General features: G+C 38.8%; 1 long non-coding RNA gene across 1 annotated transcript in view; it reads left to right on the forward strand.

Annotated features, from left to right (window-relative positions):
- Positions 1–2,728: 2,728 nt before the first annotated feature.
- LOC136295010 (uncharacterized) overlaps positions 2,729–27,360 on the forward strand; it is a 91,960-nt gene continuing 67,328 nt past the window's right edge. The window contains exons 1-2 of the long non-coding RNA XR_010722584.1: positions 2,729–2,801; positions 2,922–3,011. This is a non-coding gene — a long non-coding RNA (uncharacterized lncRNA). The remainder of the gene's footprint in view (positions 2,802–2,921; positions 3,012–27,360) is intronic.

Here is a 27,360-nt window from a genome sequence, read left to right on the forward strand (position 1 = left end):
CCACATCACTGGCAATTTTATATCTTGTGTTGACAAATGGGAAGTAATGGGCTCTACTGGATTTGCATGGCATGACCAGGCAGCATTGGTGAGCAGAAGTGGAACACAATTAAAAGTAGTCTTGTTATAGTGGGTTTATTTGGCAGACTTTGCACCTCTCCATCTTTCTCCAAACCTTTTTGCACTCTCCCGTGACCTTGTCTTAACTTCTCCCAGTCTTGCTCTCTTGCATCTATTCTTCCTTCCCATATGAAGAATCAGCCAGTGAATCCTCTCTCAATGACAGCCTGGAATTGAGAAGCTGAGGTGTGCAGGAAGCAGCCTATTGTTCAGATCACTCTCTGATGTGAAGAATCTAACAGCTGGCGAATACTTTTCTGCATTTCCTGTTACTGTGTCTAAACACTCCTTGCACACATTTCATAGTCCTTTCTCATCTCTAGCTTCCAAAGAACTCCCTGGACAGTTTCAAGCTTTGGGGATATACGTGGTCTCCTTCCATGGAATGGTTTTGCAGAAGCCAAAGCATGTCCAGTCATTCTCCAGACAGCATGGTGGGAGCTTTCTGAAGGATAAGTCAGCTGTGGCAAAGCAGAATGACTCAGCCAGAGTTTTAACCACTAAGGGTTGTATAGCTACATTTTTCAGACAAGAAAAGGTAGAGAGTAAATCAGATGCATTTTTAAACCCCAGAGCAGAATGAAAATGGTGGTTATGATACAAGCTGTTTTATCACCCTAGCAATTTTCTAGTGGTCTCAACTACAATTTTAGTAAATGCAGCTGTGGTGTTTAGTAAAAAAGAAAAAAAAAAAAAAAAAAAAAGAAGAAGAAAAAAATGGTTGTGGTTGTTTGAGGTATTTTTCTTGCTTTTAAAGTTTTTCTTTTCTTTAATTGACTGACTTTTCACATACTGTAAAAGGTCAAGGGGTGAATGAGAAAGGTTGATTCATTTCTCTCAAAGCTCTACCTGCCTCTTTAAAAACAGTAGTTTGTTCTCCCTTTGTCCTGAAGTTGGCAATTTTTCTGTAACAATCAGTATCTTGTGGTCTAAATCAGCCTCATTCCAGCAAAGGGAGGCAGGATTGGCATCTTTGAACTAGAGACAGAAGTAGCAAGGTTGTTCTTTTATAATCCCAGAGCATATTTTTTACAAGCCTGCTCTTTAATTGTGGTAAACATGATGGCCAGCTTCCCTTCAGAGTACTCTTCTAGGGAGCACATCTTTTTATTTTTGGCTGGGAAATGAGAGGGTGGCCTGGCAGGGAGCAGCATTGCTGGAACTCGCCCGTCCCTGCCAGCAGTGGCTCCCAGATGTTTGTAAGATCTTTTCTGAAGCCAGGATAGTCTAAGAGTATAAGACAGGCAGGATCTGTGGGCAGCATTAATAGTTTTTATTAGATTGATATTCTTGGAAAAAGATATACTTCCAGGCACTCACCCTGTCTTCATGTATGACATTGTGTTCTGCATGACCTACCATGGGCTGACGGGCTGAGTGCCTGCTATCTACCCTGCTTTTCCCAGCTTTCCTTTTTTTTTTTTTTTTTTTTTTCTTCTGTTCTTTTAATCAAGGCTATTACCTCTTCCTGCAAATGCTGACTCTATAATATTGAGCCTTCAGCAGATGGCAGAAACTAAACCAATCTGGATTGCTTCATCGCAAACCTGAGGTGGAATACATCAGAATTGGCCCATCCTGAAATGAGGAAGAGTGTGTTTCTATCCTCCTAAGTCCAGGATTGATCTCTCACTGTATGCTCTACCCATGACAGTGGCCCTGCAGGGTGACAGAAACTGTAATTGAAAGAACAAGAACAAGGCAATATGAACCTAGTGAGCTTTGCTGGAACAGTCCTTAGCTGCTTGCATACCTTTTACACAGATTTGGGGGTTTTTTTTCCCCTTTTCCTTGACACTGGATGTTTTACAACAGGTTCCTTAGTTAGTTCCTTGCACAATCATACTGGAGCTGAACATTGATGAAGAGTGCTATAGAAGTAATGACTTGAAGTATCCTTCTCTTAAAACTGCTAATAGTTTAACCAGCACCTACTAGAAACACATGCATATTACAATGATTTCTTAACTTCTGCATATGACTATATGAATATCCAAAGTATACCTGGAAAGTGCATATAGTATAATTTTTATGATTTGCCTCTTCTTACTCCAGTTCTTTTTCCCATGTAATTCTTTTCTGAACAGCAAAATCTAATGAAATTAACTTTAATGGTTTATGTCTCTAATTTGGCTCCACAGAGCCAAATGGCAATTGCCAGGTGTTTCTGCTCATGGTTGCCACTCCTCATTCTGGTATATAATCCTTAGGAGGTGAATAAGAAGTTTCTTGGAAGGTATTAGCTTCCTGGGGCCTTGTTTGGACCTGCTAAAAGACCTCTCACTAATTATCAAATGAGTCATGCCACCCTGCTGAATTACAGTGTAAAATGTTACACCTGTGAAACGTTCCTCCCCAAGAAAGTCTCTCAAGTATAACTGAAAGTATCAGTGTCAGCTTAGGCTGTGAAGAAGTGAAAAGCTTTTGCATCAAGTGCAACGTTTCTTTAAGTGCATCCACAGTTTGTCGCTGAAATGAACCACACCCAGCTGCGATAAAAGTGCCAACCTCAGCACCTGTGTCCACTTTGGAGCCCTGGCCTTAGGCTCGTTAAGGGTGACGAGGTTCAGCTGTTCTGGGAGTGCTCCCTTCACCCAGGCATGACACAAAAGGAGCCCTGGGAGTACCTGTGCCTGCTTTTGGCTTGGAGTAGGAGTGCAGCCAACATGGGTGTCTTGGAGGTGAGGAGGGCTGGGAAGGTTTTGCAATGTAGTTTAGAAGAATGATATGATATATGTGCTTCTCTTATATGTAATAAGCTAAAAATCTCCATTATTAAGACATCTTTTTTTCTCTTTTAGAGAGGGTAGCAGTTGTGGCCTGAGAACCAAGTAATTATTTCCAGAACAAAGGAGACCTGTCCTAGAGAACCTGCAAAGCTGTGAGTAAATGTAAGTCAGAGAATATTCAAGGTGTCTTCCTATCTAAAAGCGAGTATCATGTGTATTTCTACTTTGGATTTAGACTTGGCAGTTCTATGTTAACAGTTAGACTTGATGATCCTAAGATCTTTTCCAATCTAAATAATTCTTTGGTTCTAATGGTGCTTTCATTATTTAACCACATGAGTATAATATGGTGATTCAGAAAAGCGGTGATCTTATTCAGTTGATCAAGTTGAAGGGAATTACTAATGTTATGGCTGTTTATGCAATCAAATATCTCTCAGGTGTGTGGGTTGTTCCATGGCTCCTTTCATCAGAACTTAATCTGTGATTTATAACTCATAGTAATGAGTCAGATTGCTGGTGGTTTCCCCATTGCATCTGGAGGAAGCATTTTTTAAGGTAAAGCCTTAATTATTTATAGCATGAGAAAATTCTAAAAGTGACTTAATTTTTTCCAGCTTAGCATAACAATGTGTCTTCCTAGGTGCTTCCATGTAGCTTCTCACATGTTAACGAGGCAAACTCTTTGTTAGAAAGAAATTTTACGGAAGTTTTGGAGGAAGCAACCAAGGAACAAATTTGCTCTTGCTAACAGGCATGGGTCTCTTCTAGTCACAAGAACAAGATTTTACTGATGAGTTTGGTCCTTTTATTTTAAAACATATGTGGAAATTGAGGTTTATGTGGCTCCATTCATTAGTGTTGTTTTTTTTCTTTTTTTGAGCATGAACAAATAAGATACCAAGAAATGTGAGTCTTAAATGAAGCTCAAAACTGCAGGGGAGAAATGAACAATATAGCAGAAAGATAATGCAAAGGAGACCTCTAACAGCTGATAATTTAGCTGTTACCACAGCTCCTAGTGCTGTGCTGGCCTTCAGGGTAACTTTTATGCTGTTGTTTCTACATCCAGAACTGAGAGGGCCTGCTCAGCAGCGGAGGAGGATGAGGTCTCTTTTGTTCTGGTCTATCACAGCCTCACCTAGATGTCTAATGGTCTGCCAGTAGCACTGCTGAAACGGTATTTGAGAAAGGCAGAGGCAACTACTAGAGCAGGTCTTTGCTCTGTATCTCTCAGTCCTCTGTACAAAGCAGAAACCCAAAATCTGTGATAGTTGTGCAATGCATTAAATATGAAGTGCCTTGCCAACTCTGGTGCCTGAGGCATGGGTTTCATTAAACCATCTTCACAGAGTGCCTAGCTTCTAACTGTAAATGCTAGTAATTAAGTCATCCAGATTTTTAATGACAGCCCTGAACTTAGTTGCCCTGGATCTTGATCAAGTATTGTTTCAGTTTTAGAACAGAAATCCCCTAACCCCATTTGCTCTAGTAATTGCCTTATTGATAAGAGAAGCAACCATCTTGGGTGGTCATGCATCTGGCACATATGAAGGCTGTAAAGCAGGTAAAAAGACAGAGTTGTTCAATGTATAATAGGAATCTGGATAGCCAAGGTATTCAGTCTTATCTGTCAAATAGCTTTAGTTTGTCTTCAGTGATTCTCTAGTGTTAGTTGTTGGGGTTTTTTTTCCTCAAATGTAGTGCAGCCACCTTGGATCCTGAAGTGTAAGTTACACTTACACTTGGGAAAAAGAGCTCAGTTTCAAGTAGTTGTTAGTCAGAGAGAATAAATGTTTTATAAAATTCGAGGTGATCTGTCTCCCTACTTGTGTGAAATGATTTACGCATGCAACTAATTTTCAGTAGTCCCTGAGCCTCCTGCAGTGTTGCTGTGTGTAATAACTGGCTTGGCCTATGCAGTGGACTGATGCACAGGCCAAAGGAAAACTTTCTGTATTTAAAAAAGCAAAAGCCTGTTCAGCTGGAATACATCCCCATGTATGTGTGTATATAAATAACTGCAAGTATAGGCACACACTGTGTATGAACAGCTCAAGGGAAATCAGTGAGCTTCCCAACAGAACTAGAGAGAAGAAGTGAAAAGTAGGGTACACAAATCTGTGGGGAGTTGCGAATGGACTGCTTTCTTCAGTTTCCTGGGAGACAATTTGACATAGAAACAGAAGAAATCCTGGCTCAAGCAAAGGAATGGGTTAGTGGGTGCTCTTTAGAGTGCTTGTTCCCACGCAAAGGCTTTCAGAAGTTTTAGGGCTCATTTAACTGTATGCCACTTCTAAACAGCATCAAGTAGAACTAATTACTTGTTTATATTTATTTATTTTCCAACAATACAGACTTTACTGGCAAACAACTTCTCTCAAAACTGACTTTGTAAGGGTGGATTAAAAAATGGCAAAATTTGTGAGTTTGTTTTTAAGGAGATTTTTCTAAGGTTCTCAGACTTAAAATGCAGCCTGAAGCTAAAAATGACACACCCAAATATAAAGTTGAGATAAAATTGGAAATTCTAAAAATACTTGGTCTTTCTTCTGTTAACTTAATGGTAATTACAAGAAAATTTTTGTGCTTGATAACAAACCTAATCCTGAGTCATATTCAGTTTGAGACTCATACTCCATCAGGTATTTTCATCTTGTCAGTGGGAATTATGTTCTAAGATTTCTATCGGCATCTTTAATTCCCTATGTGTTTTAAATTACTCTGTTATAAAGCTTCTCTACAAGTAATTTTTCCTGGTTTCATGAGGGCAAGGAGTTCTGAGGGTTTGCTCGCTAAGTACAAAAGTAAGAAAGAATCTTGGTGGTACAGAAATTATGTAGCCCTTTTGGTGCAAAGTTTCAGAAAGGATGCATTAAAATAAGTGCAAATACAGAGAACTACAAAATTAATTAGGCTATAAGGACATGCTGTGTCTTGAAAGATGTCTACTTGGTCCATTAACTTCTCCAAGTAAAGGTTAAGATGTTACTTAACAGTGGTCAACTGTCTTTGTAGGGAAAAATTATAGAGAGCTCTTATATGCAGCTGGAAAAGACAGAAGAATCTAATAGTGAAAAGTGAACCTATGTAAATTCAGACCAGAGATAAGGCAGTCTATTATCAGTAAGGGTTATTTATCACTGGAACAACTTACCTAGACATGTAATAATTTCACCCCCACTTAGTGTATGAGTGAAGATCTTTCTAAAAGATGCTGTACCTCAAAAGCAACTTATGGTCTTGAAGCATAAATTATTGGGTGAGGTTCACTGGCCTGTGTTATGCAGGAGGCCAGACAATACTATCTTAACAGTCTCTTTTTGCCTTACACTCTGTGACAAAGTAGCTGCCAGCAGGATTATTTGGCAATATAAATCCTTCTTAGATGTATATCCCTATTGAGCTTGATGAATTTTGTAATCATGCTTTATGGATCAGGCGAAGAAATTATTGTCCACAAGCAGTTGACTGGCACTGCATGAAGGAAAAACTTAGTCTTGTGGATTTTCTAAATGCCTCCTTGTAGCCAATCCATTAGAACAGTAATAGTAGGAAAATATCTCTGTTGTTATCAGCCTTGTTTGCTTAATTCCACTGAACTATCTAGTGAAATCCTAGTAAGGCTGCTGGCATATTTACAGCTGACTGCAAAACTATTACAGGATGATGGAATCTGAAGGACAGCTTGTGATATCAGTAAAAAACACCAGATGTTACATGCAGGCAAATGTAATAAATTAACTGACATAGTTACAATTGATAGGGTAATAGCCCAAATTCACAGACACTTTAATAATGGGTGATATATAAATATGCTTACTGAAATCAATTGGGCTATTCACATTGTCTAGTAACTTGCAGGAGCCTTGTTTCTTATCCTATCTAAATAACTAAGAGCTCAGACTTTATATAAGCTTGTATAGCTCTGCTGTATGTTTAACACCCTATCTCAGAGACTTCTAAGACTGGTACAAAAGCTTCCCATACTGGTGGTGAGTACTTCTGGAATCAGAGCTCAGTTGTAGCTGTATTCTTTTGTAAACAAAGAGGATAAGGAATACTGCCTCTTGGTGCATGGTAGAGCAGCAGCTTTCACCAGCTAAAGATACAGAGGTCTCTTTAGGGAAAGAATTGTTGGCCCTGAGTGTGACTTTTTCTTTAAAAAAAGACCTCAAAGGACACCATGTTCTCTTCAAGGTCAAACTGACATGAGCTAAAAAGAAGTCTAGATGAGTTACAGGAAAAAAAAAAAAAACAACAACAAAACTATTGTGCTCTTTGTCCTTAAAGGAGCATGCCAGGTTTGACATCATGGAATTCAAAACAAAATCTGACTCTTATTAACTGTAATTAAAATATGCTATTTGTGTCAGCTAAGTACATAATGCCCTTAAAAGATCATTATCTTGGGATCTGTCAAGGTTGAACTGTCTCCATAGTAAAATCTGAGAACATATTTCAAAACTGACTAGATTCCTCTGAAAACCCATTAAATCCTGGTAATTCAACACATCCTCATTGTCAGCTTCCACTAAAAATATATACTTTTTTCACTAAAATTATTGTAGTCTACCCAGCAGGAATCATATGCTCTGGTTTAATTTGTGACTAACTTAGCTGTGTTATTTAATAGCTATGTGTGGGATGGTCATAGAGACTACAGAACAGTCTTAGTTCATGTTTTTTTAAGGGGGGATTTAAACTGACTTGCCTGGAAAGCTGGTGTGGGCCCAGCTGCCCCTTCTCAGCAGGGTGGTGTTAGCGAGTGCTCTGGAGCCTGGCAGGGTTTGCTCCCTTTTTTCTGTGGTATCTGCAAGGTGAAGCCCAGGGCTGGGCAGGAATGGAATTGCCAGGCCCAGTTGTGACTGCTGCTGCCCCTGCTTGTCCTATTCCTAAGGGCTGGCTGTGATACCTTCTGCTGCATGTATTAGGGACAGTCCTTGGTACCTCAGGCTGTGGCTGGGGAAAAGGTTCAGTGTGAGGCAGGGCTTTTTTTGGGGCTCAAGGGCTTCTCTGGCTTCTGGAGTTCTGTACCAGCTGGATGACTCCGTGCCAATGCCTGCATTGTGCTCAGCTTGCACTGCTGAGCAGGGAAAGCTTTATCCTTTCCTGGACAAACCCAGAAGGGCAGCACCAGTACCATGGGTAGGATGATGTGAAGGTAGTGTGGTAGTTTTTGACAAGTCTATTGGGCTGAGTGCCCAAGGGTGTGTTTGAGCTGCTCTTGTCTTGACTGTTGCAGGTGTAAGTATACTCTAATATGGTTCGCATTGTTACTTGGCTTGGCTTTATAAAAAAGGGTAAAAATTTAGTCCTAAATAAATTCTTGTTCCTCAGGATGATCTGTAGTCTGAAGCTCAACTCAACCAAAGCTGAGACAAATTTACATCTATTCAAGGCCAATTCTGAGTGCATTCCTAGTCCAGTTTTCTTTCACTTCCTTCAAGAACCATTATGAGAGTTTCTGTAACTAATTTAGAAGCAATAACTGCATTGATAGATGGTGGTCAAATGTTCTTGAAAAGCTTAACAACAGGGATCAATTCCTGCAGCAGTGTTAGAGCGTTGGCCAGGGCATTTTTATGGAAAAGCATAGAATATTCTTGGACTGGGCTGCAGTAGGCTCATTTATTCCATGATGGAAAGTGACATTTTGAGAATGGAAACCAGTGTTGCAAAAGACAGATTTCCTAATTGGCTCTTGTTACTGAACCCTACACTAGGCTACAAGTCATGGCTTTTGGCAGCATTCTAAGCTGTAGTTTTGACTGGCTAAAATTGTCTATAGGGTCTGTCAGAAAAGTAGTCTTACTGTGGATTAGCCCCTTTGTCCTAAGAAGGAAATCATCAGTAAGTCAAAAGAATGTTCAGGTGGCTGTGTGTTCTTAAAATACTTTCATGGCACCCTTGAAGTTTTCACTGAAAACATCTTTAATAATGCACTTTCCTCCTTCCTTTTAAAATCCTGGTAAAGCATTGCAACGATTTTAGCAACTTAAAGGATTGAAATTGTGTTTGAAAAGCTGGCTAATGTAGGTTTGATATCTTTTCATGTAACCAAAATAGTTACCTGCAGATAGTGACAAGTGCTCAGAAATGCAAACCAGATTGAAGCAAACAAAGCATCATTGTGGAATTTGATGTAAACAGGATGTAAATAGAACTTTTGGAATAAATGTGATATTTCTAGAACAAACAATTATTCAGCCTTTCTTATGCTAATAACTTTTTATTAAACTCATTCTTATAGATGGAAAAAAATCTTTGCATAATGTGTAATAATTCTTAGAGATTCTATCACAAGTGTGTTTAATAATGCTTATTGTTGCATTACACATTTGGAGGACAAATGATTCCTTGTAGCAAGTTTCTACAATATCCAGGACAGGTTTGCAATGTTAATGAATGAAGGTACAAGGTGTTATTAAATGAAAAATAACAACTAACTAATTATGATTAATTATTAATGAAAAAATTTTGATTAGTGAGTATATGATCCTTGGTACCACAGTCATGTTCACAGTCTCTTCCTTACCTGGTTTCTGAAGAGATGGGGAGGGAGGAATAGTTACATTTTCCTCTTTCCGCATTGTTGTCAAGCAGATAATTTTATTACCTCCTGTTACTGTCATAATTCTGTTGTAATGGGGATCAGTGCTCACTTTAAAGAAAAAATCTAAATTCATGGGTTTGCTTAGCATCTTTAAAGACCAAATTTGTGGGTTATCTTAGCATCTGACAAAATAAGGACTGAAGTGAAATGTAATACAATCTCATTTAAGAAACAATTTCTATGCTTTAAAGAAACAAGCCTTGCAGTCACTGGAGCCAAGGGCAGTTTTATCTCTGCAGAAGGAGGATGAGGCAGCTGGTCTTTTGATAGAGAAGGATAGGGGTTTTTTATTATGTAGATACTTGGTGAGAATAGATAGTCTTGAGCTGTCAATTTAAACAGAGCAGATATCAAAAACATAATTATTTCTTTAGATGAATTGAGAGTTGAACAGGTATACATCATGAACTAAAAAGCCACTGAAAATTTTCAAGAGGTGAAGTGGTAATGGAGATAACTTCCAAGGAAAGCTTTTGACTATTTGGGATGGGGTATAAACATTGTCTGAAAACCAAAAACTGACCATCTGAGAGGTGTCATGAGTTTCTGGGCTTCCTGTGTTGTGGGATGCAATTTCCCTGCAATATGGAAGAAAGTGGCTTCCATCCCATAAGTCAGATGATATTGCAGACATTTAAAAATAATTTTTAAATCTTGGGATGAAATCTGTATACTGTCAACATATACAGAATAGTTTGTGAAGTGAAGGTTTGTTTTACAAAAGAAAGACAAGCAAAGTGCTGTTTTCCATCAAAATTTTTTCTAATTTATTCTTCTTAATATAAGAAAATAGTACAAATTGCCATAAAAACTCTACACTCTTTATCAGGTGTAAAGAACAGCATTTATTTTCCATTGTGTACTTATCTAACATAAGATTAATTTTGTAGCTTTTACATCTAATTAGTTGTAATGCTCTCATGGTAATATTTCCTATGGAATTACTTATTCTGGTGCAACAACTAAAAGCATACAAATGTTTCTCATGTCTTTTTAACTCCTTCCTTGGTCTGAAGGGCAGAGCTTATATTCTTTCCCTTCTGCAGAGCAGCTCTACAAGACAAAATCTGAAATATTTTGTACCCCAGACAGAAGTCAACATGGGACAGGAGAAGTCCCTCTGACGGTTTATCACTATCTGTAGTTCTGCAGATCTCTGTCTTTTAGCTAACTGTGCTGCTAATTTCATGCCATGTATGAGCAATTGCACAGTATGTTCTGTAAGGTGATGCAGAAAACATAAAGAATTTTTAGTTCAAGCAGCAAAGGAACAAGCTTCCAAAAGAGTTGGAGAGGAAACAACAAGAAATATCTAATGGAGGTCTAAGTTTCAGTCCAGCAGTAGAAACACAAGAGGACTAGTTCTCTCTATAGGACATGTATTTCTAGATCTGCAAGAACCACCCTCCTTTCCCAAAGTGGGATTAGCTGTGCCTCCACTGTCTCTGCCACTGTTCCCTTGCTGTAAAGCCTTGCAGCAAAGGCCACTGCAGTAGTTGCTGGTTCCTGCACTTCTGAACACTGCCTTTTCCTCATTTTCTTTGGTGTCATTTCCATCAGCTGAAACCTCTAAGCCCCTAAAGTTATCTTCTATGAGAATGGGAAGATTTCCTTTCCTGCCATAGTTTGTGCTGAATTTTCTAGGTGTTAATATTTTTAATTTCTTTCCCCTGGCCTAACTGATCGTTCTTATAGTCTGGTGGCCACAGTGGAGGTAATTATTACTCTGTGACACATGCAAGATCAACAGAGTAAAGTGACTGTTTTATGGAATTTGGCATGCAATTGGCTGCAATTCCCTGATCTGTTTTATAGCTAAGCTACATGCACAATCCTATATTGTTATTTTTTTAGAAGAAAAATACTGTTTACCTAATGACTTGTATCTGTGGGTTTACCTTTTTTTGCTTGTCTAGAATTCAATTAACTTTGACCATCCAACATCCATAGAGTGAATGGTACCAAAGCCAGTGCAGTCTTTGAGACACCCTTCTCTCCTGACAGAGAGCAGCTGACAGCTGCTCTTTGCATATGATTTTCAAACCATTTCAAAATCCTTACTAAAGCCAGGGCATGACATCTACTGCTTCTCCTCTGCCCATAGCACCTGTTATCTGAAACAAATAATGTCAATACAACCCCATTCCCTTCTGTTACACTGTAATGTCCATTATGGATGTGTCAAATGTCATGTTATCTTCTAAGTATTTCTAAGGAGTCCAAGCATTTTTCTGCATGTTGAAGTTAAGCCAGCTGGGTTATTTTCTTTCAGTATCCTGTCTCTGCTAAAACATCTGTTGATATAACTGAGTACAGCTGCAATAGCATTCGTGTTACAAGGTATCTACAAGTTTTGCAGCCAACTATGGGAATCTTTAGACACAGTGATGGATGGTTTTGACAGCAGCAGTAATTCACTGTGACTGACTCATTCTTAAGTCCTTACAGCCACTTCATGTGTAAAACTTACTGCAAGAGCCTGAACTTTCAAGAGGAGTTAACATTAGTGTGTTAACTAACTTTGCTTAGGCTTTTTTTCCACACCTACTAGCAGCAGCTAGCACCTGCTGCTTCAGAGCAAGGTTGAACTCTTCTCTTGGTGCTGGTAAAATGCTTTTAATGCTGGTAAAAGTCATTTTGCAACATGGTAGGTTTTGCTGAAAGCCTGCTGTAAATTTTTAATTGCATAAACAAATCATCTGATCTATGAAATGTTTCTTTAGGACTATCTTCTCCCTTAACCCCTAGTTTAGCAAAAATACCCCAGTGTGTGAAAAATTAAAACGAATTCTAAATGCTGTTTTCTGAATTAGTTGTTGTCAGCTTCTAAACTAAAGGGTAAAGCAATGGTGAAGTGCATAAGTGTTGCCTCTCTTGTTAAAGTAAAAATACTTTGTTATTAAGATTCAAAATGCTTCATTTCTTGAATTAGCAGCTGTATCTTATGTTATAGGCAGGCAATATAACTCCATGTTTTTCTAAAAGATTTCCATCTGTTTATATGGAGTGAGGTGCTAGAAGTGCTTGGAAATATGTTGCAAAGCTGTAAGAGGAGGGGAATTTAATAATACCATCTATCTGCTATAATACTTGGCAAATAAGTATTGTATCCTATCAGGTTTCTAACCAATTTAATCTATAACTTGTGTGATCTGGCTTCCTAATTGAAGTGATATTTAAAATTGCAGCAATTTGTGAGTAGAACTGGGTTCTGTTCAATTGTCAGGAGTATTGTATTAAAGTAACCTGCTTCACTCGAAGTTTTAAAACATAAAATCTGGGTAATTTTAAATTCAGTGAATGTGCTGTTAGTTATGCACACTTGTCTGTTAAAAGCTGCCTCAGTAAAATGGTTTAGATCATTTAAGAAAAATGAAACGGATATGGTAAAAAAATGACTGAAAGATGTGACAGGCTGTGGGTGAATAGCTAGAGCCAATTCCAGCTCTTGGATATGCTTGTGACTTCCGATCATGCACATTAGGGAGCAGAATTTGGGCCAAATAATAAGTATTTAGAAAGTTGGATATAGAGAGGTATGAAAACAATAAAAGAGCAGCTGGCAAATACATTCTGTAAAACAAATTGAAAATGAAGTTGAAGACAATACACTTGAACAAAAAACCTTAATTCTTGCATTCATTTCTTGAGTTCATTTTAAAAGGAAATTTGAACACAGGGGAAAAATTAAATACCATTAAACACTTTCAGGAGGAGGGTGATGTCATTGTTGCAATTCAGCTATAATAGTATAGCTGGTTCAAATATCAGGCTTCCAGCTCATAAAGTGCACTGTGAGAATAGGCCCACAGGAGAGGAAGAAGTTGAGAAGAAACTGGAAATGGAAAACAGAAGTCTTATATGTAAACTGCTTGTACAGGTGATTTACTGTAGTAGAAGGCATTTGTTGCTTAACAGCAATAATTTCAAAAAACAGTAGCATTGTTGCAAATTGTTGTAGTACTTGAGGGTAGGATGAAAAAGATGGGTCAGGTGACAATGGTTTGAGAAATGATTGCAGGAGAGGTCCATTACTCTGAAAAGATTAAAAAAAGGAAGAAGAGCCCAGAAGTGAAAAAGATTGAGAAGATGCCCTATTTTTGTTAACCAGTGAAGCTACATAAATAATATACCTTTGATCCCTTTCACAGAAGACGTAGCAGTCAGTACTTTTGAACAAAATGGAAGAGTGTTACTCTTCATTGGCCTCCTTGCAGTCAACAAGATGTGCAGGCAACAGGGGCAAGCAGTGCATCAGCAGGCCTTGATGTTCAGAGTGGCTACTAGAAGGCAGGAATATGGAGTCTAGTGATGACTCTATTTGTATAGGAATGATTATTTCTATTAAGTCTCCTGAATATGAATTTTTATGCTTTGACAGCACGTGTAATTTACGGTTTCTTGCTTATAGAACTAAAAACTTGTATGTTGGGTTTTTTGTTAGCATCAGGAACAGTTTATCTTGTCCTTGGATTTTTTAGCATTTTTCCATTCAAAGCGTTGTTCTTCACCCTTTAAGTAACTCTTCCTTTGGTTTGCTAAGAAATAATTCTGCTCTATTTCTTTCTTGGCATAAGTTTTCAAATGTTGAAGTCTAACAGACAAAGTCAGATGTTGCATCAGAGCACTATAAAAAAGATTCCCAAAATGATCATGTCATTTTAACACTGTTAAATGTCCAGTAGCAGAATCATGTTTCCCCTGTGATCACCTGGAATTTGTGGTTTTGCTCCTAGGAAGTGAATTTGCAGCAGATCAGGGTCTAATTTCTTTAATTTGTCTGCCAGCATATACACCTGCATTGTATTACCCACTGTCAGTTTTCCATGGTTTCTGCACACAGCTTATGCAGTTAGACTAATTGGTAAGTAATCAGTCTTACCCATGTTAATGTTTTCATGTAACTATCTTATTTGGTAGTGAAACAAGAAATCTCATGGCTAATCATCTTGATTTGTGAAGGTGGGAACTTAGCATTATCTGCTTTCAATCCTAGATTTTGCAATGGGAAAAATCTTTCTTGAGCTATGGCTTTAGGCAGGGGAAGACACCTCCCTAATAAAGATGTAGTCAATGTAATTAAACTCAGGGGAGAAATCGTTGCATTTGCAGATTCAGAGTGAGTGATGGCTCTTTGCTGCCAGCCTGCACTGCAGGCCTGGGTGCAGACACCAACTCCTGCCATTCGTGGCCCAAAGACACCTTTCCTTTCCTCGCTGCTCTGTTTTCTGAGCCACAAGCACTTGGCAGGAGGTGAAAGGCTGGTGGCACACAGTCCCCTGAGCACTAGCAAGGTGTGATGCAGCCTCTCCAAAGGACTGAGCCAGGACAGTGCCCTGGCATGTGCTGCTCTCTTCATGAGGAAGTTTGTGCAGAGCATGGAATGGTGCTTATGAAAGAACCTAACTCTGGGTTTGGGATGTTCCTCTACTCCAGCTGAATTCTCTCCTCTCAGGGTGATCTGTGCACTGTAAAAATCAGAAGTCATAGCACTGAATGCCTAGTCAATGTCCATGATACAGAGTGAACATTTGGTTCTTCTTTTTTGTTTAATTAAATCTGATTCAGCAAATAAAACCATCTGTAGCTGCTTTGTGTTTTCCTGCTAATGCATGGTAGTGGACCAGGTCCTTCAGCAAGATACTTAGCCTAGTAACCAGAATTAGATTTACTCTTTTATCTGTATAGCTTTGCAAATGTAAGAAGGGAGTTTGCAGCACCTCTTGTTGACTGGTACAAGTGATGCGGCTAACTTCAGAATCAGGAGCAATTCAGAGAAGGAGCAGGAACTATAAATACAAAGTACATAAAAAATTAGTCCCTCTCCCTAGAAGAGATTAAAATAATGGAAGAATTCATTAAAAGATTGTGATTAGCTTTAATAGTTAAATGACACTATGATACATTCAACATCTAATATACCAGATTAAACCTGCCTTGTAAAGTTGATATGTTGGTACTTGGGGAAATAAATGATTTTCAATTAAAAAAAAAGTTTGAGTCAGCTTTATCTCAGCTGAAGTCTCTTACTGAGCATTCAACTGGAGAGAAGACACACAGAGCCCTTCCGTTCTCAAACTCTAAAGGATTAAAGTAATCTTTCCTATGATAGTGAATGTAGAGAAAACATTTTCCTGACTCCCCCTTCTCAGGGTCCCAGGGGAAAGCATCCTCTTTGCAGGAATAAGGCACTTCCCTTCTGGCAGTTTCCCCTGCCTCTCTTTTGAACACTTAAACCTCTGTGAGCTGTGCTTTGACCCTTAATGAATTCAAAGGTAAAGTCAAAGCTTATCAGACATAACATTTCTTCTGATGTACTTGGGAACACCTACCCTCATGTAGTGTAGCCAGCATCCCTACTCTTGCTTTATACTTGTGCAGCTGGGAGAATTGTGCATTTTCCTCTTTTGGTGTTTTATGTAAGTTGTAAAAGTTCAAGCATGTGTTAAGTGAAAATTACTTCCTGAGATGCTGAGAAAATCAAAAAGCTCATTAGTATGAAGATTTCTAAATAACTACATTACAGTGAAGGACATTTTTGTTTTTTTTTTTAATCAGGCATGTTTTACAAATAACCATTGAATGTGTAATTTGGAAAAAACCCCAACCCTATAGGTTGTCAGCACCAAAATTTTCATTTGCATAGTCCATTTTGGTTTGGGCTGTGTTACTGCTATTTAACTATCAAGCAATCTAGGTTTAAAATTTTGTTCCAGTTTTAGCCTATGCTTACTTATGTCTAATTCTCAGTCAGCAGCTGCTTGTAACTTAGGAAGATTGAAATGAATTTAGATGCTAAAATAAAAAATACTTCCTTTAAATAGAAAAATTAACCTCTGTCAGCAAGGTTATAATTTCTAAAATCATTCTGTTTTGGAGCATTATCTTCTTGAGACTTATATATCAGTGCTTAGTTGTACTGCTTCATATGTACTCTATGTAATAAATATTTGGGCTGAATAATGTTTTCTTTTATTTCTTAAGCTAAAGGTCTAATTTCTAAGGTTTAGAAGAACCAGTTAATTAGGAAATGTATTGAGAAATGAATGGCCATGCTGAAGGTGATCACTGCCATTCAAATAGAAATTTCTTACTTGCACAGAGATGTAAGATAATCGTATATTGTTTATATATACATAACATTATTCCCCTGCTCTTCTGAATGAAGTCTCTAGCTCTTTGTAGACCCCAGTTACAAGTTAAAAGCAGCAATGATTGCATTGAAAGTAGCACTTAGCATATGAAAACTGTCTGATAGGTCTGTTCTTGAATGTTACAAGCTCTCACGGCAGCACCCACAGGAAATAGTACAAGGCTGAAAGAGTGAACAAGCTGCCCTAAAGTACCTGAGCAGAAACTGTACTCTGGTAAAATGTTAACCTTCTTTATAGAGGCTCTATTTAGCACTGTTTAGTTTTCTTCCCTTGTGATGACAAATGAAAGGTTTTATTTCAGTCTGAATCACACTCACATACGTATTTTGTGATTCCTGGATGATATTTGGCTCTTTCACTTGCAAACAGTTGCATGATTGAAAGCTGATTTTGTACTAACATCCCTCAACTTTTCTGGGAGGACACCCCAAACATGATGACTGGAAGTAGAATTTCAAAGGTAAAAGAATTGTTATTCTATCTAGAATTTACAAATTCATTTTACCTGTTCTACATGTACCAATAAAGCATTGAATTAAAATATAATCTGGAGTGATGCAAAAAGATCTTGTGCCCACTTGTGCAAGTCAACCAGCAAGCTCCCAGTAAAACACTATTAGTTGTGCAAGAACAAATCCCATGTGTTTCAACAGCAGAGGCAGAACTTGGTTTTGTGCTCTTCGGTGAAGATTATCCAAATCTACCATGAGTGAAGCCCAAAGCAAGAGTTTTTTATTCATTGTTTTGTCTGGGGTTTTGGATTTTGTATTTTTAATTGGAGTAATGCAGATTCAAAGCCCCAGAAATATGGCTGTGTGTTTCTCTATAAAATGCTTCCATGGTGTAATAATGCCAAAAGTCTGAAAAACTAATAAAAAAAATCACTCAAGCAAATAAAGTAAAAACGGCTTCTTGCAACCACAATTTATACATTGCCAAATTGTCCCTGAGCACATGATGCAAAAATTATATGTGAGTTCATTGAGGGGAGCTTAGAGCCTTCTGTGTTCACAAGCAGTTAACAGTGTGCAATGCACTTCTGGGGCCAACTTTACCTCTGAATCTTTAATAAATTGGTATTCATCACACCAATTATGTGTGAGACCAGAGTTCTTGATCCTGCAAAGGACAGAGAGCTCCAGTTGTTGTAAGCAAGGAGCTGTAGTTACAACAGACAAATCCTATGGGTAATGCAAGAAGCAGGGCAGAGCTAAGAGCACATCAATACCTGGCCTCTCAGCATGGGAAAGGGGAGGTACCAGAGCAGTTTCAGAAATATATTGTCACCTCCTTCCTGCAGAATCCTACTTCATGGCTGACTGACAGAGGGGAAAAAATGTTGATCAATGAATGTGAACAGTTCAGAGCCCATCTTGAGATGATTTATAGGATAAGCCTTTTTCTTCCTACACAAGCATCTCAAACACACAGCTCCACAGGACTGTGCAGCCACAGAGACACTTTGTCTGGGGTGGGGGAGCAAAATCCAGCTTTGTTTTGTGCCACAGCTCCTGTCAACTTCGTATGCTCCCCTGGGGCAGCGCCTGCTCTGTGGTAACATCAAACCAGGGAAGGAATTTTTTTTAAAAGTGTAAGCTATATAGAAGAGCCACACTTTCCAATGTGCAGCCCTGGGATACTCCACTAAAACCTTGTGCGAAGTTTGTAATGACACTGGCATGGTTTTTCTAATGGGCACAGTGGATTCTTCAAGTGGCATGCCTGACTACTGTCACATACTCTTGTAATAAAGCAAGCAACCACAATTAATAAACACTCTAGCCAACAAAAATATGGTATCAAAACAAGAATGCAAAATGTCTGGACCTTGCAGAGCATTTAGGTATGTGCATAACTCCACGAGACTTGATTTTGCAAAGATCTTGTCTTGTTCAGGTGATGTTTTTGGCATGTGAATCTTCATTGTTTCCTAAGGCCACAAGGGTACACTCTGGCCATCTAGAGCAGCCTCTGACACACAGCGTGACACAACTTCACAGAAATCACTGCAACTGCTCTTGCCTGTGGATTGAGGCTGCATATTTATTTTAGGGTAAGAGCTGGTGTGGAACTCTGGCCCTGATGAAGTCTTTAGAAATAACATAACAGCCCCAACCTTTAGACAGGCAGAGCTTTTTCAGAGAAGCTTAAGAAACATAATAAAAGTCAAATATTGGAGGCTTTCTGTTCTTTGGAACTTTAATCTTCCAGTCTTATGTGTGGCATCTACATGGTCATGCCATTTATGTAATGGATTCTCTAATCATGCCTCTGTCGAAAAAGTACTTTATTTTCCAGTAGAAAAAAAATAAGTTGCATTTTTTATTTTTATGAAGCTCATGTTGGAGTCCTTAACTGTCAGATCCTTTCACTAAGTACAAGGACTTGGAAGCAACTGACCAAGCTGTTTTGCTATGCTTGCGTCATTCACTTGGAAATTTTGGTGCCAAGGCATTATGCAAGAGAGCTGTGCGTTTTCTTATGTTTTCTTACAACAATCTCTCAATCATTTCTCTTCTATATGATACAAAACTTTATATACACCCAAATCCAAGTGTTTTATAATAATTGTACTATATACTTACATGGTATGTAACTACTTATTATAATTTACAGAGTATATAATGACATAGTTCATAAAACAAGTAGGCATGAAGAACCATCAGGGTATAAGGAACAAAAAAAGTTAAATAATATAAGAAGCTTAGTTGTTGTAATAACTTAAGGTCAGGAATTCATTTAAACCCTAAGCTGGCTACAGTGTGCTTGTGAGTCCTTGGTGCTGTGTCATGATATAAAGAACCTGAGTATCCTCTCTGTACCCATGAGCACTGCTGGCCTCCTTGATCAGCTATTGTAGTTCTGTTAAAATATTTCAACCACAAGGTTGAAGATTGTTCTTGTGGGAATCTTGTGTCTTGCTACAGCTGTCATATCACCCAGATCTTTTCTGTTTCATTGTTATCCTGCCTCACAGAGAACATGGAGAGTGTTTAAGGACTGGCAGTCGCAACCAATATAAATTATCTCTGGAAGACAGAGAAACAGCTATGCTCTGTTGGTAACATTTTGACTTGTTATAGAATTTTCCCTAATAGCTCTGGTTGCTCATCTCATCATATCAGCAACCTCTCACTTAACATTATTAGAGTTACATTGCTTAAGTTATTGTATATACACTATAATCACAAATTTTCTTCCCAGAGTAAGATTAAAATATAGATTCAAGTCTTCTAATGACAGACTCTGCTCATGATATATTTTCTATATCCTTTTCTTACTTCTTCTGGCATCTGTCAGGAAATAGATGTTTGTACTTTAAAAAGTAATATTGCTCTCAACTACTGGATTTCTTTATATAATCCAGTAAGATTGCTTCACAATAATAGGAAGACACCTTTATAGATATTAAGGATATAACTTGCTGAGATTAGCAACTGCTTAATGTTTGTCAGAAGTAGAGCACTGGATCCTAGAAGAAATAAATAAGGGGGAAAAGCCGTTAGATTTAAAAGTGAATTCTTAAAAAGGAAAGACATCTTAAAGCAACTGGAGATAAAGCAAAAATCTTCAAATTGTAATGCAGTAAATACTTGAAGGCTGTGTACGTGCACGTGGGCACACTCAAATACTCATGTGCATGAACATTGATTTATGTATAAATTCATCTGAAGTCAGTGGAAGTTGTCAACATGAGGTAGTATCTTCAAGAAACTGTGTGTCATAGTACAAAAAAATTTACAATTTTTTAATGGTACTGAAGGATTTAATTCTTTGTCTCAGCTCTCTCATTCAGGGATATTTCTTATATTTATTGGATTGCGCATACTGACAAAGGCTGATTCTAAGTATGTAACTGTCCTAGAACTATGGTATAGCCTAAAAAACCCCACCAATTTTGACACAAAGAAATGACTGTGAAAACACCCCTATCAGGGGTACAATACAGAATAAATTATCTATTTGTCTGTAGAATATCATCTCCTTTATTCAGAACAATGTGTGTGGTATAATTTTTCAGTGTAAAATGGGCTATTTAGTGACTTATTAATATCTATGAATTTAAATTGACACTTTTAGAATTCTATTTTTTGAATAAAGTCGTAAGAAGTTCCCATTTGCCTGAACACCGGTTGACTCTTCAAGTATGAGTGATGCACAGCAGAAAAAAGAGTAAAAGTGACAGACCTTTCTGCTATAGGATAGTCATAATTCATCTGGGTCTTACACAATTCTAGTCTATCCAAAAATTATCAGACTAAAATTTTCCTGGGCACTGAATTCCTGAGCTATGTGGGATTTCTAGCAATGGTGAGTTCAGCCCAAGAAGATAAAGACAAGCCCCATATTTATCTCAGTGTTAGTCTAGAAACAACTGCAGAAAACCTACATTCATGGCTCTAAGTTGGCAAGTCTTCCCCTAGGAATGTCTTTATCATTGGAATACAGCTGAAACTGACTACTGTGTTTATCTAAAAAAAATCCACAAAACAATATTTAAAGAAATTCTTCTTGAATTACCAGGGAAAGCCCCTGAGATGCAGATATGAGAATGGTTTAATGTAAACCATTGTGACTCTGCAAGAATCAGAGAGGATATAAAGAGAGGATCACTCAGCTTTTGCAATACCTTACTCATCAAGGTGTTCTTTCAAATCACTCTCCACTGATTTCTGCAGGTAGGATATTTGGGTCTGATGGTGTCATGGAAGGAATGGTGTTTGATCACCACATACTCTTGTTACTTCTGCTCACTTGTGCAGCCTCTGGCATGCTCTGTCTTCTGATGAAATAAAAAACCACACAAATAGCACCCCTAATCTAGAATGATTTTAATCCTGAATCTTGAGCTTAGACTCTCAAAAAAGCAACAAAATTGAGCTGCTCCAGGGGTTGCAGGACTAAAGTCTGGTGTTCTACAATTGCCTCCTGTGTGGATTATTTCATCTGATGTGGAAAGATCTGTGAGCTGTTTTGCCACGTGGCCTTCACTTAGCACTAATAGGGCCTTTCTCTGCCACCCATCTTCTTATTTTTACTGAATTCATAGAAACTTGATGTCTTTGGGCTGTCTTTTGAAATTTTCCAGTAGGTACAAAGTTACTGGGATAGACTGAAATGCTTATACGCAAAGCAAGATTGCATAAATTCCATTCCCTTAGGAAAACAAAATAAACTGCAGTCCTAACAATCCCTCTAGAGCAAGGCCCAGGCTTGCTGAAGTCTAGTGGCAGTCTTACCACTTGATTTCAGTGGGATTCATGTTTGGTTGCAGAACTTTATACCTAGTTGGAGCAGTTCTGTGGTGTGGAATTGATAGATGTGAAACACATTTAATAACATGACACAAACTGGCTCAATGTCTAATTCATTGCTTATGTGAAATCAGTGCTTTTCCTTTTCTTATGCCTACAAAGACAGTATTAAAGATGTGCAGACAGGCCCTGAACTTTTTACTGCTCCCTCACAATGTGGACCACAATGTACAGCAGAAGTGGGAGCCTCTTGGAGTAAGGGGGACCTGTGTTTAGATGTACTTTGTGACTCTGTTCAGAACAAGTTTTTTGCATGTACAATGTTAGTCTGGGTTGCATATTGACCTATACTGTGGCTTGGAAATTAAAAATATTGGAAGCAGCGGAAGGCTTGATTTAGGTATCTTGAACAAAGGAAAACACCCAGTGCAGTTTGAAACATGTGGGTGTCTCTATGGGGATCATAGAGAAGGTGTAGTGAAGGACCTCAGGCAGACCTGCTGCTTTCAGGAATAGTTGTGTGGAGCCCAGCAGGCTACTCTGCATAGGCAGTTGGCACTAGATGCTTGTAGACAGGCAAATAAGCCAGGAACCACTCACGATTCATACTTCTGCAAATAGAGGTCTCAAGATTATATTTGCAGCTCTCCTCACTCCCTTTGCACATAGCCGATTCAAGAGTTAAGGAAAGAACTTGCAACATAAAAGAGAAATACAAAGGCAATGTGGTGATATATTATTTTAATTTTCCTAGAAATTATAGCCCTCTTTTATTCATACAAAAGGTAGGAACAAATAAAATTTACTATCTTTTGTTGTATTTGGAAAGGAAAAGAGTCTTTTCTCGTGAAATAGAATTGAAGTGAGAAGCAAGAGCCCTTCTCTTTTTCTGAAATTTGAATACTGAAACAGTCTGAATTCAAGAGTTTTAATCAAGGGCTATTGATAGCTCACCTGTCTTTGCAGGCCGTTTTGCTGTCTGAACTCTGGAAGTCTGTTCTGTTTCTCAGCCATAAAAACATAAATAGCCATTTCTGGCCCTGTGTTCACCTCAGTAAAAGTGGCTTCCCCCAAGACTGCACTGTGGCAAGCTTGCAGGGTCCCCTCATTCACTGGCTTTACACTGGGACTTGCAGAAGACATTCTATAGTTGATTTTAGTGAAAATAGAACCAGTTTCTCCTGGATGTAGCTACTGACTGTCAGCAGACTTAGCATCTGTAGAAATTAAGATAATGCTTTACTTGAGTTATGAGTGCAAGAAATCCTATGTCACACTTGGCCTGTTTGTCCCAAATGGAGAGAAAGAGAATGAGTGGCTCAAGCCACCATACAGCTCAAGCATTAAGACACAGTGAGCACTTATTGTGGCAAAGAAGAAGCAAACCTTCAGAGCTTGAAAAACTCTTCCAGTTCTGAAGATCTCAAGGATAGTAAGGGCAGCATCTCATGGGGACTGCATTTCTCATCTGACCAGAGGCCATGGTGAGGTGTTTGGGCTCAGGACAAGATTTGATGCAGTGCATGTTCTCTCAGTATGTTCTCTCACTCTGTTACACGGTGAAGTGCAGAAAGATTCTGACTGTTTCCCTTTCTTCCCCCTCTTGTTCCAAACCAACATCCTCTGCTGCAGGATATGTTGCTGCTCCCAGAGCAGCAGCATCTCTGTGGCTACTCCCTCCCCTGCTGCTGTGCAGAGCAGGGGCTTTGCCCCCAGCTGCTCTGGACTGAGGGTGCTGCAATGCAGGGGCTGAGTCCTGCCCATCCCTCTGGCTTCCACATAGGTGCACTCCCCTTGATTGTGTTGTGTGAAGAGGATGAAGCCCTAAATATGAAAACAAAAATGTACCCTAAGTCAGAAATTAGAAGTATCCGTTTTTGATGTGGGGCTGGGATTTGGGAGGAAGGACTCAGGAGTTTCCTCCTGACAGAGGAAAGGTGTGAATATCATGTACTAAAGGACAAAGGTGATGTCTGTGAGAGGGCTGAACACGTAGGTGGAAGGGGGCTATCTCTTTCAAATGAGCTCCTAATAAAAAAACCCCAGCCCTTTGAAAACCTTGTGGGCCCTTGTGTAACACTATAGCCCATTATACTTGCTGGCAAGTCCCAGCAGTGGTGGTAAGATGGCTGCTGAGTTTGTGTTTCGTTGTTGCTGCCCTTCCTGGGCTTCTCTGCCTCTGTACCATCTGCATAGTCTCAGGCACCCTGTAACTCTCTTCCAGGTCAGATCTCATCTGTGCATGGGGTACTGGGCCCCCTCAGTGAGTCCTCAGAGCCTGCCAGTTCTATTGTGGGTATTTATCACAGTGCGTGCACCCTGCACCCGGTTAGGTTTTGGCTTTATCTATAGCCTGGGTAAAAAAATACAACCGTTACCTTATGTCTAGGAGCTCTGCTTGTGTTTCCATCATGGCCTCTTGTTTTACCTCACTTTTACCAGAGTCCTGTACTTTAACTCAGCATTGAGTGAAGCTTTGGTTAGCCTTTTGCTTTTCTGCTCTAGCAATTCCCTGAAAGCATCCCTGCTGCAGGGTATCTTCCTGTGGTGAGGTTGACTAAGTGTCTTTGACAAGTGCAGTTGGGTCTAAGAACTAAGCACAGATCCATGAAGAGACCCAGAGGGCTACATGTGTCCTAGAGCAGATAGATAAGCTTGATATGTTGATGTCTGTAGGGCTACTGATAATTAAACAGAAAGTGCATCTAGCAAAGGCACCATCAACACACTGGAGACACAGAAATCTCAAGGCAGCTTAGTACAGAGGTACCAAGTAAAGGACTTGTGGCAGCAGAGCAGCTAGGGCCATACGAACTCCAAAGGGAACAGGCTTCTGCAAAGTGGACTAATGTCTGCTCTAAGGAGGGCTGCTTAGTGTAGCCTGAGGTACTAAATCACTTTGAAAACCAGTTTGATGTACGCACCAGCTACTTTAATGTAAGCTAACCATGGTTAAAGTGGTACAACTACCCAATGTAGACATGGCCTAAAGCACTGCAATAAAATTCCCTTCTTTTCCAAGCCATTTGGGGTTGTGTTGGCAGGTAATATAATCCTGGAGGTGGAAAAATTACTGTATTACCAACTGACATTGGGAGGAAAAGTCAGTTAACAATATTGCTAGAACTCTTATTGCAGAATCAGCAATTACCATACAATTCTCTCTGGTTCTGAAAAAAAAAAATTAAAGTGGGAACACACATCCTAAATCTCGGGAATATGTCATCCCAAAGAGCAAAGACTTTCTTACTATTAGCATGTGAGATATTTTTGCAAAGTTTATTTTGCAAAGGGTTATTCAGACCTATGGAGTGAAGCCTGTGTCCCTTGTTTCTCACTATAAACCTTATTTTTCAACATGTTTCTGTGCTAGCTATCTACATTTGGGAGAAATAAGTTAATATACTTCACCATATATTTATAGGTTCATAAGAATTCTAAGTGGAACTTTAATAACTTATTTCATTTTATGTTATCAGTTTCATGATGCTTTCTGCAGGATTGTATTTTTTAATTGCTCATGCAGTTCCCTGATGGGTTGGATGTCAGGGTTGCTTGTCATGATAATAAATCAATTAAATTATTGCTATTAATGATGTAATGCAAGGGGGAAAAGGCATTTCTAGTCCTGGGGCACATATGTCTAGGGATAAAGATGTTTCTGGTGTGGTACCTGAAAGACTCCTTCCTTTGCCAAGATGGTGTCAATGCATTCTCCTCCATCTTTAAACAGTAAAAAGGGAGTAGTAGGTTTTGACAATATTACAGGGCATTTGGGATGTTTTCTCGGCTCCCTAAGAACATGGAGATACTTGTGAATATCATAGAAAATAAGAATTTGTCCTAGGAAAAAAATAATTCATGTCCTGCAAAAGTGGTTTGCCATTGCGAGACAAACATTGAGTGCTTTTTGTTTCTTATTTTCACATTTTAAAGTTAAAAATTGGGATACCATGGTTCCTGCAAGTGTAATAGCCATGTTCTGCCTGTATATTCTTCTGTATTACCAGCAAACTGTATTAATAGCAGACTCCAATGTTTATCTATTATTTTTCGTTTCATAGTTGAGTTAAAACTGAAAGCCTATATGCCAGCAAGTCCAACAGAGTACCTACTCTGAGGTGGTCCTTGAAGCACTGATAGCTCATTGCACTGAGATATCCATGCCAAAAAGGCTTGTTATCTCTGTGGAAATGGAGCCAGAGAAACAGTCTCTATTATTTCCGTATGAAAAATGTTGATATTGAGCTTGTTGCATCTAAATCCCACTGCTTTTCCTTAGAGATGTGTAAGCCTGGATCAGTGAACTCTCAACAAATAAAGGGCTGTTTGGGTAATACCACTGGGCATTTAAGTATTATTTTTCTTAAAAGTGGGCATTGCAGTAGATCAAAAAAAGGAGGATGGGAGCAGAAGAGAACCACAGTCATCTGAAATAGGTGGTGTGTGCAAACTGCCTGTCATTCCTGCAAAGTTAAAGAGTATGCTGGGGTGGGAAATAAGAGCACATTTTGATTTAGCTATGCAGTGGGAAATTACAAACATTTCTCTATTTGTGACCAACACCAACTCTCATTCAGTCAGGAAGAACTTCACTGAGTAAACCTAAGGAAAACATCTATCATTTAATTTTATATGAATATTCTACAAGAAATAGCTCTAACAGAAAGAAGAAACAACTGAGCTGATGGCTGCCTGCCAGTTACTCCACCTCTATTGATCCATCACTGCGAGACTTTGTGATCACATAAGCTCATCTGCTATTAACATTTCTAACCTGAGGTGTTTTGTATTAAGTGGTTTCCATAATAACAAAACAGTAATTGAAGTGATTTCTTAGGAGTCTAGATTAAAAAGAAAACAACACTGATAATTACAGTATTTGAGGTTAATTACTCGGGGCTTGCTTCCTTTCAAATGGTGTACATTTTGTGCTCTCTATGTGCATAAATGCTGCAGCTTATGAACTTAACAAAGCTAAACTCCTTCCTTCTGATTTATATTTTCAATTCACTGTCAGACTGCATAGATAAAAGTCTGCTAGGTTAGAACAGAGCCAGAAGAGAATGACTGATACAAATTAACAAGCAACCAAAACCAAGAGGACAAAAATCCTGTCAGGTTCAGAGCTGACTGAGAGAGAGGATGAATGAACCTTAATTCCCTATATGCTTTTTGACTCTGCATTGAGCTTGATGTTACAATACATCCTGATGTACTAAACACAGTAGAGTATATACGGTATGGGAAACATCTTCCTGTGCAAGTGGTGGGTATTAGTTAAAGGGAGAGGTTGGGTCAAGCTGCCTTTGATCTTTCTATCAGCTCTTTTGGATAGTTGTGAACTTCTTAGGTTTTGATTACTCCAAACAAGGGTTGCTCCCAGTATGAATCCTGAGATAGGGGCAGTCTGGTAGAAGTTGGAGACAGTTGGTTGTGCTGCAGTGTAATGTTAATTACAGCTGTGGGAGAAATAAGGTTAAGTA

This window comes from Chamaea fasciata, unplaced genomic scaffold (assembly GCF_029207755.1).
Source record: "Chamaea fasciata isolate MVZ Bird 193981 ecotype frontalis unplaced genomic scaffold, bChaFas1.0.hap1 SCAF_11, whole genome shotgun sequence".
Taxonomy (NCBI): Eukaryota; Metazoa; Chordata; class Aves; order Passeriformes; family Sylviidae; genus Chamaea; species Chamaea fasciata.